At 38.8% G+C, this 14,111-nt stretch overlaps 1 pseudogene; it reads right to left on the reverse strand.

The window, feature by feature from the left end:
- Positions 1-10,462: 10,462 nt before the first annotated feature.
- Positions 10,463-14,111, reverse strand: part of LOC118836715 — a 65,715-nt pseudogene continuing 62,066 nt past the window's right edge.

Here is a 14,111-nt window from a genome sequence, read left to right on the forward strand (position 1 = left end):
ACCCAAGAGAAAATAATAAAAAGGGAAGTCTCACTTAAAATACCTACCATGTGCATAAAATACTTGAGGAAATTTTCAAGTTAGATACTATAAATTTATAATGGAGGCTTTTACAATGGTTTCTGACTCTCTCCAGCATTGGTCATCTGGAAGTAGGACAGAGAAGGCATATATATTGGGAGTTATCAAGGCTCCCAATATATTAATTAGATGGGAATAGCAGAAGGCCAAGGTGATATCTAAAACATTTATGGAAGAAAGTGAGTCATTGCAAAGTATAACCATAGGTTCAAGACTTTGAATGGAAGCAAGTAAGGCCAGAACAGATACACAAGATTGGGAGAACAGAGACAAAGTGAAGACCTCTCAGTCACTGTAAGGGCAAAGAACACATCCAGAAATGAGACATCAGGTTAAGAGGAAAGATAGAGGATTTTGATCACAGGGATGAATTTTGGAGCTCAGGACTGTGAAGGTATAGTGGTTTTAAGTGCTTATTGATACTAATGCATGGTTTTGGAGTTCCCCTAAGTTAGAAAAGCAGTGCTATTTATGGGGAAAATGTTGGATTCAGAATTAGGAAGATTTGAGTTCAAATCTGGCCTCCTACTCTTCCATTTTGATAGTTATTAAACTGGTCACTCAGAGCAAGATCCTAGACATAGTTCACCTACATTTTAGCAAAATATTTAATAATCTATTTCCTGCTCTTTCTGAGGTGGAGTGGGTGGGAAGAAATACAAAGATACAAGAGCTAGCTATTAGTACAATTAGATGGATTTGTAATTGGTTGAATAATTGGAATGATTTGGTGTCAGTTTGGACAGGTGTCTCCAGCGGAGTGCTGTGGGGATCTGTGTTTGGTTCTATACTTTTTAATATTGAAATAGAAAAAAAAAACCAATGACATATAAAGGCATAGATGGCATATTCATCTAATTTTCAGATGACGCAAAGCCAAGAGGGTTTGCTCGTTAACACGCTGGATGACGATAATGATCCAAATAGATCTCAATAGATTAGCTTTTGGCTCAAACCTAAAAAAAAATGAAGTGAAATAACAAATCATGTAAAGTTTTACACTTAGCTTCCCCAAAAATAATCTTTAGAAGTTGAGGAAGATACGGCGGGAAGGCCACTTTGAAAATGATCTTTGAAAACGATCCTTTGAAAATGTGTTTTAGTGAAGAGAAAACCTGATGTTACACAGTATTCCAGTCAAAAAACTTATGTCATCATGGGTTCCATAGTATTCAGGACTTTGTTGTTGTTATTTGGTCATTTTCAGTCATGTTCAACTCTTTCTGACCCCATCTGGAATTTTCTTGGCAAAGATACTGGAGTTATTTGTCATTTCCTTCTCCAGCCCATTTTACAGATGACTAAATGAGACAAACAGGACTAAGTGTCTTGCCTTGGATCACACATCTAGTAAGTGTCTGATGCCCAATTTGAACTCAGGAATATGAGTCTTCCTGACTCCAAGTATGTCACTCTATGCACTGTGCTACCTAGCTGCTCGGTGTACAGGATAATAGAGATGAAAATACTAATACCTTACTCATATCATATCTGGAGTACTATGTTCATTTTGTGGCCACTGCATTTCAAATAGGATGACTTGTCCAAATCATGCCATAACCAAGGTGGTGAAGAGCCATGCAGTTGAAGAAACTAAAGGCTTTTAGCATAGACATCAGAGTGTTAGGAAGAGGCTTATCTTAGTCTACAAGTATTGGAAGGCCATTCTGTGGAAAAGGAATTAGAAATTTTCAGCTTGGCCCTAGAGATCAGAATTAAGAGTACTGAGCTTAAGTGTTAGAGAGACAAATTTGGGCTTTATGAAGCCATGTGGGAGACTTCCTAGCAATTATGTCTATATAAAAACAGTGAGAGACAGGAAGCTAGTAGGACATCCCCTATTACTCCCACTCTACGCCCCCGCCCCGCCCCGCAAAATCATTAATCTAAGGGGAAGGTTGATCATTGTGGGGGGAGGGGGTTTGTTTTAGAGGACATTGTTTTTCAGATGTTGGTTAAATCAGATGCTGGGCTTCCAAGAGATGATTGTTAAATTTTTATTATGAGCATCTACACCTTACAAATTGGCAAAAGCTGCAAAGAAGTGAGATAGTTTTCTTGTTTGTATTGACTTAAAAAAGTGATGCAGAAAGTGTTAATAATGTAGATTAAACTTAAAAATGTGTCATGAGTTTTCAGAGAACTGGGTGTTAATATACCACCAGAGAAATGAGTGTTAATATTCCACCAGAGAGCCGGATGTTAATATAACACCATTCTACTGAGACATGCTTTCTGAGTTCCCTTTGATCTCTGAGATTTTATGATTTTCTCTTTCTACATCATTTTTTGTACCTACAAAAATCTCCATGTCTCTTGCCTTTTGTTCCTGTTTTTCTTACTTCTTACCTTAACTAAAGGAAATTATTTTCATCTTAAATGTGTTTAGATCTTAGAATATTTCCTCCTCTTGGCCTTTGTGCAGGAAATAGATTTTATTGCTAGGATGATTCACCAAAGAAACAACATATTCTCTCTCTCTCTCTCCCTGTCTCTCTCTCTCTGTCTCTCCTTCTCTCTCTCTCTCTCTCACTCCCTCTCTCTCTCTCTCTCTCTCACACACACACACACACACACACACACACACGTCTTTGACTTCAAGTTCTGATTTTTACATTTGTACTTGTCACCATCGAAGGTTTAAACTTTCTCCTTGCCTTATGTATCAGATGTGCTGCCAGACAGAGAGATGGACATAGGATCTATGAGATATATAGTCTTAATTATACAAAGAAGCCTCACCCGGCCCAAGTAGAAGCCACTGCTGGGCTTTAAAAAGTGCTATGGAAGATTTAAGCCATAATAAACAATTTTATATGCAATTTCCACAAACATATTTTCATTTGCCATAAAACAGTGAACACTAAGGGAGGAGAAATGTACACAAAGAAGGCCAAAAAGCCCAAACTCTCTACCTGTGCAGCTAAAACAAAATTATAGTCTATATCAAAATATGTTTATCTAATGGTTGTTTAAAGGGAAGTAAATATTTTCAGATAGTCTACATTCTGGTGTGAGGTAAAAATACCTGCTTTTTTTTTGTCCTCAGAAAGGTAGCATTTCAGACAGTTTAAGGTGAATAATAGTCTCTTGTCTCAGATATTGATTCCTAGCCATGTAAATCATGCAGGGCCATATAGGCATTACAGTGGTTTCTGAAGGAATTTTCACTAAATGTGTTTCTTTTAAAGTGAAATGATGGTGTCTGAAGAGAAAAGTAGTGCTGAAACTTTAAAATGAAATGCTATTGTTACACTCTTTATAGAAAAAGACAGTTAACTTCATCTAGCTCCCTTCCCAGTAGGAGAATTCAAGCGCTACTTGACAGGGCATTATATCTGAACAATTATATTTACTGATGGAAATTCGAACATATACCCAAGGTCTCCAAGAAGTTTTGATTGGGGTTAATTGCTCAAGCCTCAGTGATCTCCTGTGAGGTGAAGAAAGTTTTGTTTTATTTTTTTTCCTTAATGTTTTATTAAAACCTTAACAAGGATGGTCAATACAAACAACTGAACTTGCTAAGTAACTACATTTAAATTATCTAATTTCAATACAAATTGTATTGTAACACTTTCAGCCATTCCCTCTAAGTCCTCATTAAATTTTTTGTCCATTTGTAGCAATAGAGTAGGCCCCACATGTGTAGGGAGGCTCCATGTGTGCCTAAAGTCCTGTCTTTTTGTATGCCAAAACAAGGCAGAATAAACATCTATAGCCTCTTCTCCCTGCCTCCACCCTTCCCCAAGGAGATTTTCACTCCTGCCAGGAGGGGAAGCAGAAATGGGGGCCAGAGTCCATTCTGCTCTACTGAAAGAGGTCGGGTACTGATAGAGGTATATCTATCTGTTCCCTTAAGTATCATTTGTCTAGGGGATTTAACTTGAGTTCAATATAACTATTTATTGTTTTGTCATTTGAGGGGGTAGGGGAACCCCAAGTTTACTCTCTTCCTCAACAAGCATGCATATATAGATACGGATATATAGGTATAATTATATGTCTATGTGGATAAGTAGGTGGACAGACATAGATAGATAGATAAATGGATGGATGGATAGATTATATTCAGCATATATATTTCTCCATGAGTATAAAAAAAAGAAAAATAAAAAAAGTAGTTTAACAAAATCAACATATCAAGCCAAGATGGCTGCATGAAAACATGGACTTGCTTGAGCTCTCCCCCAAATCCCTCCAAACACCTGTAAAAATGACTATAAACAATTTCTAGGGCTATAGAACCCATAAAATGACAGAGTGAAAGAAGTCTCCAGCCCCAGATGGCCTGGATGGTCACTGGGAAGGGTTTATCACACAGTGCTGGCAGCAGAGTGCAGCCCAGCTTGGGCCATACCGGAAGAGACCAGGCCAGAGTAGACTGGGCACAGCAGTCCTGAAAGCCCTGAATCACTGTGGCAGTTTCCAGACTTCTCAACCCACAAACACCAAAGACAACAGCAAGTCAGTGGAAAAACTGTTGGACCTGGGTGAGAGAAGTATGGGGTCTGGGCCCAGCCCTGGGGTGGCCGAGGTGGTTGCAGTGTCTGTGACTGCTGCAGTGGCTTTGGCTTCTTGAGGGCTTCATGTCCACAGACAGTTGTGGGGAGGGTGTGGGGGGGCAGAATCAGGCAGCTGATCAGAGCAGGAGTACAGGGATCTCTTTGCTGGCTCTGAAGCAGCATTCTCTTGTTTTGCCCTGCTTGGATCTGGGTCACAATCCTAGTTGGATTGGCGGTCCTTGGGGGAGGAGGAGCACTGGTGTGGCAGAGCTTGTGGTAGCTGTGGAGAGGGTATCCTTCAGCTAGTTATGTGGCAGAAAGGAGTGCTTGCACTCCCAGACTGGAGCACAGGTCAGGAGACGAGTATCATACCACCTCAGAATAGAAGTAGCTCTGAAAACAGCAGTGCAAAACTCCTGAACCCTGGGACAGAGCAGTCTCCACTCTGGATGCAGTCATACCTTGACAAAGAACTCAAAAATCAAGTAATTGGCTGGGAAAATGAGCAGGCAGTATAAAAGGACTCAGAGTATAGAATCATTCTTTTGTGACAAATAAGATCAAAACATATAGCCAGAAGAAGTCAACAAAATCAAAGCTTCTACATCCAAAGCCTCCAAGAAAGATATTAATTGATCTCAGGCCATGAAAGAGCTCAAAATGGACTTGAAAAAGCAAGTTAGAGAAGTAGAGGAAAAATTGGGAAGAGAAATGAGAGTGATGGAAGAAAATAGTAAAAAATAAGTCAATGACTTGCTAAAGGAGACCCAAAAAATACTGAAGAAAATAACACCTTAAAAAATATACTAACCCAAATAGCAAAAGAGCTCCAAAAAGCCAATGAGGAGAAGGATGCCTTAAAAGGCAGAATTAGCCAAATGGAAAAGGAGGTCCAAAAGATCACTGAAGAAAATACTGCCTTAGAAATTAGAATGGAACAAGTAAAAGCTAGTAACTTTATGAGAAATCAAGAAATTATAAAATAGAACCAAAAAAATGAAAAAAATAGAAGACAATGTGAAATATTTTGTTAGAAAACCATTGACCTGGAGAATAGATCCAGGAGAGATAATTTAAAAATTACTGGACTACCTGAAAGACATGTTCAAAAAAGGACCTAGACATCATTTTCAAGAAATTATCAAGGAAAAGTGCCCTGATATTTACCAGAGGGTAAAATAGAAATTGAAAGAATCCACTGATTTCCTCTTGAAAAAGATCCCAAAAGGAAAACTCCTAGAAATATTGTAGCCAAATTCCAGAGTTCCTAGGTCAAGGAGAAAATATTGCAAGCAGCCAGAAAGAAACAATTGGAGTATTGAGGAAACACAATTAGGATAATACAAGATCTAGCAGCTTCTACATTAAGGGATCAAAGGGCTTGGAATATGATATTCCAGAGGTCAAAGGAGCTAGATTAAAACCAAGAATCACCTGTACCTAGCAAAATTGTGTATAATACTTCAGGGCAAAATATGGATTTTCAATGAAATAGAGGACTTTCAAGCATTCTTGATGAAAAAATCAGAAAAAATCACACACACACACATATGCAGAGAGAGAGAGAGAGAGGGAGGGATAGAGAGAGAGAGAGAGAGAGAGAGAGAGAGAGAGAGAGAGAGAGAGAGAGAGGGCACAGTGTGCGTTGAATAAGAAGGGACAATATATAAAAAAATAAAATTAAGGGGTGAGAGAGGAATATATTGGGAGGAGGAGAAAGGGAGAGATAGAATGCGGTAAATTATCTCTCATAAAAGTGGCAAGAAAAAGCTGTTACAATGGAAGGGAAGAGGGGGCATGTGAAAGGGAATGAGTGAATCTTGCTCTGATTGGATTTGGCTTAAAGAGGGAATAACCTACACACTCAGTTGGATATCTTACCCTACAGGAAAGTAGAGGAGAAGGGGATAAGGGAGGGGGGAGATGATAGAAGGGAGGGCAGATTGGGGGAGGAGGTAGTCAAAAGGAAACACTTTTGAAAAGAGACAGAGTCAAAGGAGAAAATTGAATAAAGGGTGACAGGATAGGATGGAGGGAAATATAGTTAGTCTTTCACAACATGACTATTACGAAAGTGTTTTGCATAATGATACATGTATAACCTATATTGAGTTGTTTGCCTTCTCAAGGAGGGTGGGTGTAGAGGGAAGAAGAGAGAGAATTTGGAATTCAAAGCAAATGTTAAAATGTTTTTACTTGCAACTGGGAAATAAGATATACAGGCAATGGGGTAGAGAAATCTATCCTGCCCTACAAGAAAGTAAAGGGAAAAGGGATGGAGGTGGAGTGGGGTGATACAATGGAGGGCAGACTGGGGAAAGGGGCAGTCAGAGTACATGACATCTTTGGGTGGGAGGAGGGTAGAGATGGGGAGAAAATTTCTAAAACAAAATCTTGTGGAAATGAATGTTGAAAACCAAAAATAAATTAAAAAAAAAGATAAAACAAAAACGAAAACAGAAACAAAATCAACATACCAACAGAATTTGAAAGAATATGCAATGTTCCACCCTTATCATCCCCTACCTTTGCATCACCTCACCCCAGCCCCAACCTATCTCTTCATAGGGAGAGAGGTATATTTTTTCAGCACTTCTCCAGGGCTAAAACTGGTCATTAAAATTACGTAACATTCATGTAATTATTATTTTTTATTTGTTTGCTTTATTTTGTTTTGTGACTGTTCTTTCCATTTACACTTTTAAATTTGTTGTGTATGTTGTTTTCCTGGTTCTCTTTACAGCATTCTTTACAAGTTCATATAAGTCTTTCCATGCAATATGAATTCTTCATATTTACCATATATTATGACTAAGTGATATTTCCTTTATTCATAAAACCATGGGATTTTTTAGTTATTCCCCAATCACTGACTGGATATTTATTTTGTTTCTAATTCTTTCTTAACTAACACACACACACACACACACACAGAGAGAGAGAGAGAGAGAGAGAGAGAGAGAGAGAGAGACATTCTACTTTTAATAATTTGGTTTATGTATTAGCTTTTCTCCTCTATTTAACCTCCTTGAAACACATGCCTAGGAGTGGAAACTCTGGTTCAAAGTGTATTTTCATCTTAGTTACATTCTTAGCAAAATTAAAATTACTTTTCTAGACAAGCCGAACCAGTTCATATCTCTACCACTAATGTATTAATGTTCTTGTCTTTCCATACCACCTCTAGGATTGATTGTTTCCATCTTTTGTCATTTTTTGCCAATTTGTTCCATGTTGGTTGAAGCCACAAAGATGTTTTTATTTGCATTTGTCTTATTATCAGTGATTTGTAGCAATCTTTCACATGGTTAATAATCTGTGAATATTTTGACAATTATATATATATTCTCTGATCACTTTGGGGAAATATTTTTTCTTATATTTGTGTTATTTTTCTTAAGTCTCCAAATATCTTGGACAGAAGCTGCAATGACACAATGGTGATTGAAGTGACCTCACAAGCAGGAAGATCAGGGTTCACTTATGGATCTGCCACATATTGGCTGCATAACCTTGAATAAGTCATTTCTCACTGCCCTCTAGGAAGCTGTTTAAGACTAGAGGGTATCCCAAAAGTCTTAGTGCAATTTTAACCTATTCAACCTTAAAATTATGGATGTCATTTCTTAGTGCTCTAGGAAACTCTTTAAGACTAAAGGGTGTCCCAAAAGTCTTAGTGAAATCTTAACCTATTCAACCTTAAAATGCACTAAGACTTTTGGGACACACTGTATAAATTATTGAGAAGGTACCAATCTACTTTGCTAGAGAGAATTTTCTCCCTTAAGAACTCCCTATGCTAATGAAATTGCAGGATCAGTCCCTATTCCCATATCTTGGCTATCAGATACTTATTAGACATATTTGATGCATTTTCCCCCAAGTACTGTTTATCCATCTTTTAATATTTTCAAAGCTTTTTGATTTCATGTGACACTGGATTTGTATTAAATAGCAATGTAGTGATTATAGATCACTCCTACAAAAATGACTTCTGTTCTCAGGATAGTGTAATACATTGGCCCTTCTGGCTCTAAATCCAAGATTCTGCAATCCAGTGATCTGTCATTCACAATGGCATAAATATGTCAGAAATGTTTAGGCCCTTATCCTCTCTCATTTGTACTCTTGCAATTGTCTAATTAGTCTTCCTCCCACAGGTCTGTCCCCTTTCCAATCCATACTAATAATCATGGCTGCCAAAGTGATTTTCCTAAAGTGAAGGTCTGTTAATTTCACTCCCCTGTTCAAGAATCTCCAGTGGCTCCATATTGCTTTTCTAATAAAATACAAATTCATCCATTTGGCAATTAAAGTCCTTAACAGTCTGACCCTATCTTAACTTCCCACATGTATTACATGTTATTCCTTTTTCATACACTCTTCAGTCCAACCAAACTTGTAGTATTGCACAGACATGTACCATTTGCCTCGCCACCCCCACCCCCAAAAGTACACTTTCCCCTCTACCTCTTAGAATCTCTACTTCCCCTTGGGCATCAGCTTAAGATCCATCCCTTAAATAAGGCCTTTACTTATCATCCCCTATAGTATACATATACATTGTACACATATATACATATCACATACTCGCATGTACATATACTTATACACAGAGGATGACTGGCAACAGCCTGGGATGCAGTGAATGACCTGTGGTGCCTTCAATGTCTTACCAGGCTCTAAGCATTCCATATTGTTTGCTTCAGGGCCTTCCTCTGAGATAAGTCTTCACATGCTTGGGGTTTGCATTGTCCTATAACACCAATGGGTTTAAAGCCTATCAGCTACCCTCAACCAGTTTTAGCTCATCTTACAAGATGGTTTACCAAGGTGTACCACTGCGTATGCTACAGCTTCTTGGAGCTACAGGTGAAAGTTGGGTGACAGGTAAGTGTTAAAGCAGCCCTGAAAAGGGTTCATCAAGCTCTCTCACCAGAGGTGCTAGTACTCCCTGAACACTCCATAAACCCACCTAGCTGCCTCTTGTTTTACAGATGAGTTAATTGAAAATAGAGAGATCAAGTGACTTGTCAAGTCTCCCAAAAAGAAATAGTAGAGCTGGGATTTGAAGGAAGGTCTTCTAACTCCAAACCCAAAACCTTTCCATTGTTCCATTCTGCTTCCTCTATCATCTAGATCAGGAATTTTTTTCACATATTTTCTTAAGTTTGTGTTTTATTTTACAATGTCCAAAAGGATGGAGTATAGAACAACAGAAGCACTGCTGGAAGGACATAGTACTGTCTTCTAGATATAAGGGCTAGGACCCTAATGAAGAACTGCACCAGCTGGGACTGGTCTCTTGTTCTTCCTACTAGAGCTTGGGAGCCACAATATGTCTTTGGAAACAAACAAAAAAAAAGAATATAAAAATCAAGACCAAACTACCTCAACAGCTCCCCTCACAGAGCCTTACGCATAAAATACACTTAATAAATGTTAGTTGAATGAATGAATGAATAAATAAATGAATGAATGAATTTACAGCTAAAGAAAGTGTGGCAGGGCTTTCCCCACTGCCTCTCTTCCAATTTCTGGCTCATTCAGTCTCTATATCTAAAGTGAACTAGATCCAGTTCAAGTTCAGGTAATGGAAACTGCTCTAGAAAATGATGGCCAAAGTAGCATTTTAGTAGCTACCTAACCTAATCCCTTCATTTTACAGATAAGAAAACTGAGGTCCAAAGAAATAGAGTGAAAGGTAGTGCTCAGACTACAGTCTAAGTGATCTGGCACCCATTCTATGTGTGCCCTTTTCTTCTGAAACATCTTCACCACTGGAAGAACCCAAAGTGCAGAGGCATCCAACCTCTCTGAGGTTCAGCTGGGGAGGTCCTGGCCAGCTGGGGTTTGCAATGAGGAAGTTTCATTCATTAGGGGTTGTGCTGGCTTTCCCGGTGGTACTGGAGGTCTACCTTGCACTGGAAGCCCTTGGCACCGAGGTCATGGCCAAAGGGTTTGAAGCCCCTGTGTTTGTGACTGTGGGTGATCAGGTTGGAGCTCTGGCTGAAAGCCTTCCCACACACCTGACACTTCAGAGGTTTCTCTACAGTGTGAATATAGGTGTGCTTCTTCATGTCCAACTTCTGGTGGAAGCACTTGCCACAGTACTGGTAGGGGTAAGGCCTTGTGTCTGAATGGATGAAGAGATGGGTGGAGAGGGTAGAGGAGCCCCTGAAAGCTTTGCCACACATCTCCCCTGCTGGAGGAAATGGGGTTCCAGGGGTTCAAGTGCATGAGGGATCTCAGGGTCATTTATTGTGAACATTGGAGCAGGACTGGACCTAGCTGGGATCCCCTGGGAATGTATATGAGCATGCTGCTCAAGGCTAACTGAGTGGCCAAATGTTTTGTAAAGTCCCACTGTGGGTTCTCCAGACATGAGCCTCCATCCTATGGCAGGGTAGGAAAAACTTTATTGCATTTGACATAGTGATAGACTTCCATGCCAGGGGAGTAATGTAGACTGTAGTCCAAGGGAGGGGCAGAGCTGGGCAAGCTTACTGAGTTCTCTAGGAAGGCAGATTGCATGGTGGAGGTAATCTGTCCATAGCCATAAGGGGAAGAAAAGGTATCCCAAGAGAAACTGGGTTTGTAGTAGGGGGGTGAGGCAGGAGATAAGCCACAGTGTTGGGCCTGGAGAGTCAAGATGGAAGTCTCTGGAACTGACATTGTTCTGATCAGACATTGGTCCTTTTTACAATCTCTTTTGGAGTCATCACACTCTGGACATTCATTTGGGCTATTAAAGGTTGGGGTGTCCCCCAGGACCTGATTAGTGGTAAGTGAGGAGGGATGTGAGCCCAAAGTAGATCATCATTCTAGGCCTGATGATCTAGACTTATATTTTGATAATTGTATTTTGGTATAATTAATTTTATTTGTAGTACTATGCATTTTATTTGGTATATTTTGAAACATTTTGAGAAGGAATCCAGAGGCTTTACCAGATTTTCATTGGGATAGGTGACACAAAAAAGCAAAAAACCCTCAATATAATTGACACATTCCCTTTTACACATGAGAATTCCTTCATTTTTTAAGATGAGGAAACTGGGGCTGAGTGAAGTAATTTTCTCATATTCATATACAAGTAATAAACAATTCTTTTTACATAAAAGCTCTTTTGTGGTGTCAAAGACCAAGAAACTAAGGAAGGACCCATCAATTGGGAAGTGGATGAACAAAATATGGTATATAAATGTGATAGGATACTATGGATATTGGTAAGAGGTTAGAGAAAACTGATGCTTGTGCTTATTTGTTCTTCATTTTTGAAGATCAGTGATATCATGAAGTGATGTCTTCTTGACTTGTATGTATGCATTGGATTTAAGTGAGACAGAGTCACACAGTTATCAACCTCACTCTCTCTTCCAGAGAGAATCCAAGGGCAGAACAAAAGTCAAGATGACTGATGAATGGCTCCACTTGCAATAGATGACCTTGGAGTCTTTGATGTCTGACCATGCTCTAAGCTCTCCACAGCACCTGCTCCAGCTGCCTTCACGGCCATTGGAACAAATTGTTCCTATATGCCCATTCTGCAGGAGGACTTTTTCACATGCTTTGGGTAGACATGGTTTAGCCCATCTGAAAGAGACAGTTTTATTTCAGTGGGCCTGCCGTACATGTTAGAAGTTCTTGGAGCCACAGGTGAGAGTTGAGTGCCAGGTGGACACTAAATGTGGGTGAATATCCCTGGAAAGAGCTTGGCAAGCCCTCACATCAGAAGTTCTAGTTTTCCCTAATTACCCCACAAATTCCTGTGAAACCTGGTATGGCTTTTATGATGTTGAATGTAGTGAGCGGAGCCAAAAGAGGACCATTGATGAAGCATGCTATCTACCTTCTGATGATGAAGTGATAAACTCAATACGTAGAATAAGACATACATTTATGGACATGGTCAATGTGGGAATTTGTTTTGCTTTACTATGTCTGTTGAAAGTTTTTTTTTTTTTCTTTCTTTCTCAATAATGGTGAGGATGGGAGGAAGAGAAAATAAATGTTAATTGGAAAGAAAAAATAAATGTAAAGAAATTAATAGTGCTACAGCCAGGATTTAAACCCAGATATTTTGAAATCATGCCTAGATGTTTCATATCCTATTTCCAGAATAATTCCCCTGCTGATATCAAGCTAATTCTGCAAAATCTTTTCCAGTGGGAAAAAAGAAAAATGAAATCAACACTTAAATTCCTGGAAATGAAAATTTTCATGAGTAAATGTCATCCAAATGTACTATATTGTTTGGATATTTACTTTCAGAGAAAGAAATGGAAGACCCCTCTTCTATGAGTCATATTTCAGAATTTGAGATTCCGGCTTGATTTTTATATTGTCCTGGCTATCTATCTCATAGTCTTAGGCAGGATGCCCTTGGCAAGGGCATCAAATGCTGCCTTCAATTACTTATTTTAAAGTGATCTTATCTCTTGCAGAAATATTTGGGGTGGGGAAACAACATTCACATTTTACAGTTACAACGTACTTCCTGAACAGTTTTTCTTTCTCCTCTCTCATTTGAGCCTCATAACAATCCTCCTTGGTAGAAAACGACAATTCATATTTATCTAAATGTGTTGTTTTAAAGTTGGCAAAGAATTTTCCTGACAGTCTCTGAGAAAGGTGTTTTAAGTGACAATGTGCCCACTTTACAGATGAGGATGCAAAGAATTGAAGAGTTCAAGTGGATGATCAGAGGTCAGCAGGCTGTCAAGTGCCAGAGCTGGGACTTTGGGTCAAGATTTTTAGATCCTCTAGAGATTCTTTCTTCTCCTATTCCACACATTTTCATCACTTTCCAACAAGACTGTAAGTCTCTAAAAGGCATAGAACAGATCTTAGCTACTATAGATACTAGCAATCAATAATAATTTTTAAAGTTAATGATTGGATTGATTATCTAAAACAGTTTGTTTATCCCTTTCAACTTTGCCAGGAATTCTAGTACAGCCTAGATTTTAAATGTCTCCAACATTTACCCCAGCAAAGTTGGTCTTTTTAAATATGGTGTTACAGACTCCCTGTTTTTTCCCCTCTTTTTTATGGGACAGATTTACTACAACATTAGTTTTAATGGTTTCCTCAGAGTTGGTGTGTTTTTTGTTTCAGGGTTGCCCATCCCTCGATTGGGTTTCATAGCTCGGCAGTTATCACCCCCTAATTTATCGTCCTAGAAGTTATAGTTTGGAGACTTGTTTCCAATCCATTATTTTTTCTCCCTTAAAATCTGTTACAACCTGTCATTATGATAAACAGAAGATGGAAGGTGGAGATAGCTTCCTTTTCTTTGATATTTTTTTGGCTTGTCTATCTGCATCTTAAAAAGTAAAATAAAATAAATAAAATAAAATAAACCAATTAAGTTGCAGGGACTCTGAATATTTATGACAGGAGAATAGATTTTGGAGGAGGTATGTAGTCAGAGCATTTTGCCTTATTTCCAAGTCAGAGACTCAGCAAGGATCATCAGTTAAAAATATTTAAATCAAATGCACACTGCTGGGAAGGTGGAGA

This window comes from Trichosurus vulpecula, chromosome 2 (genome assembly GCF_011100635.1).
Source record: "Trichosurus vulpecula isolate mTriVul1 chromosome 2, mTriVul1.pri, whole genome shotgun sequence".
NCBI lineage: Eukaryota > Metazoa > Chordata > Mammalia > Diprotodontia > Phalangeridae > Trichosurus > Trichosurus vulpecula.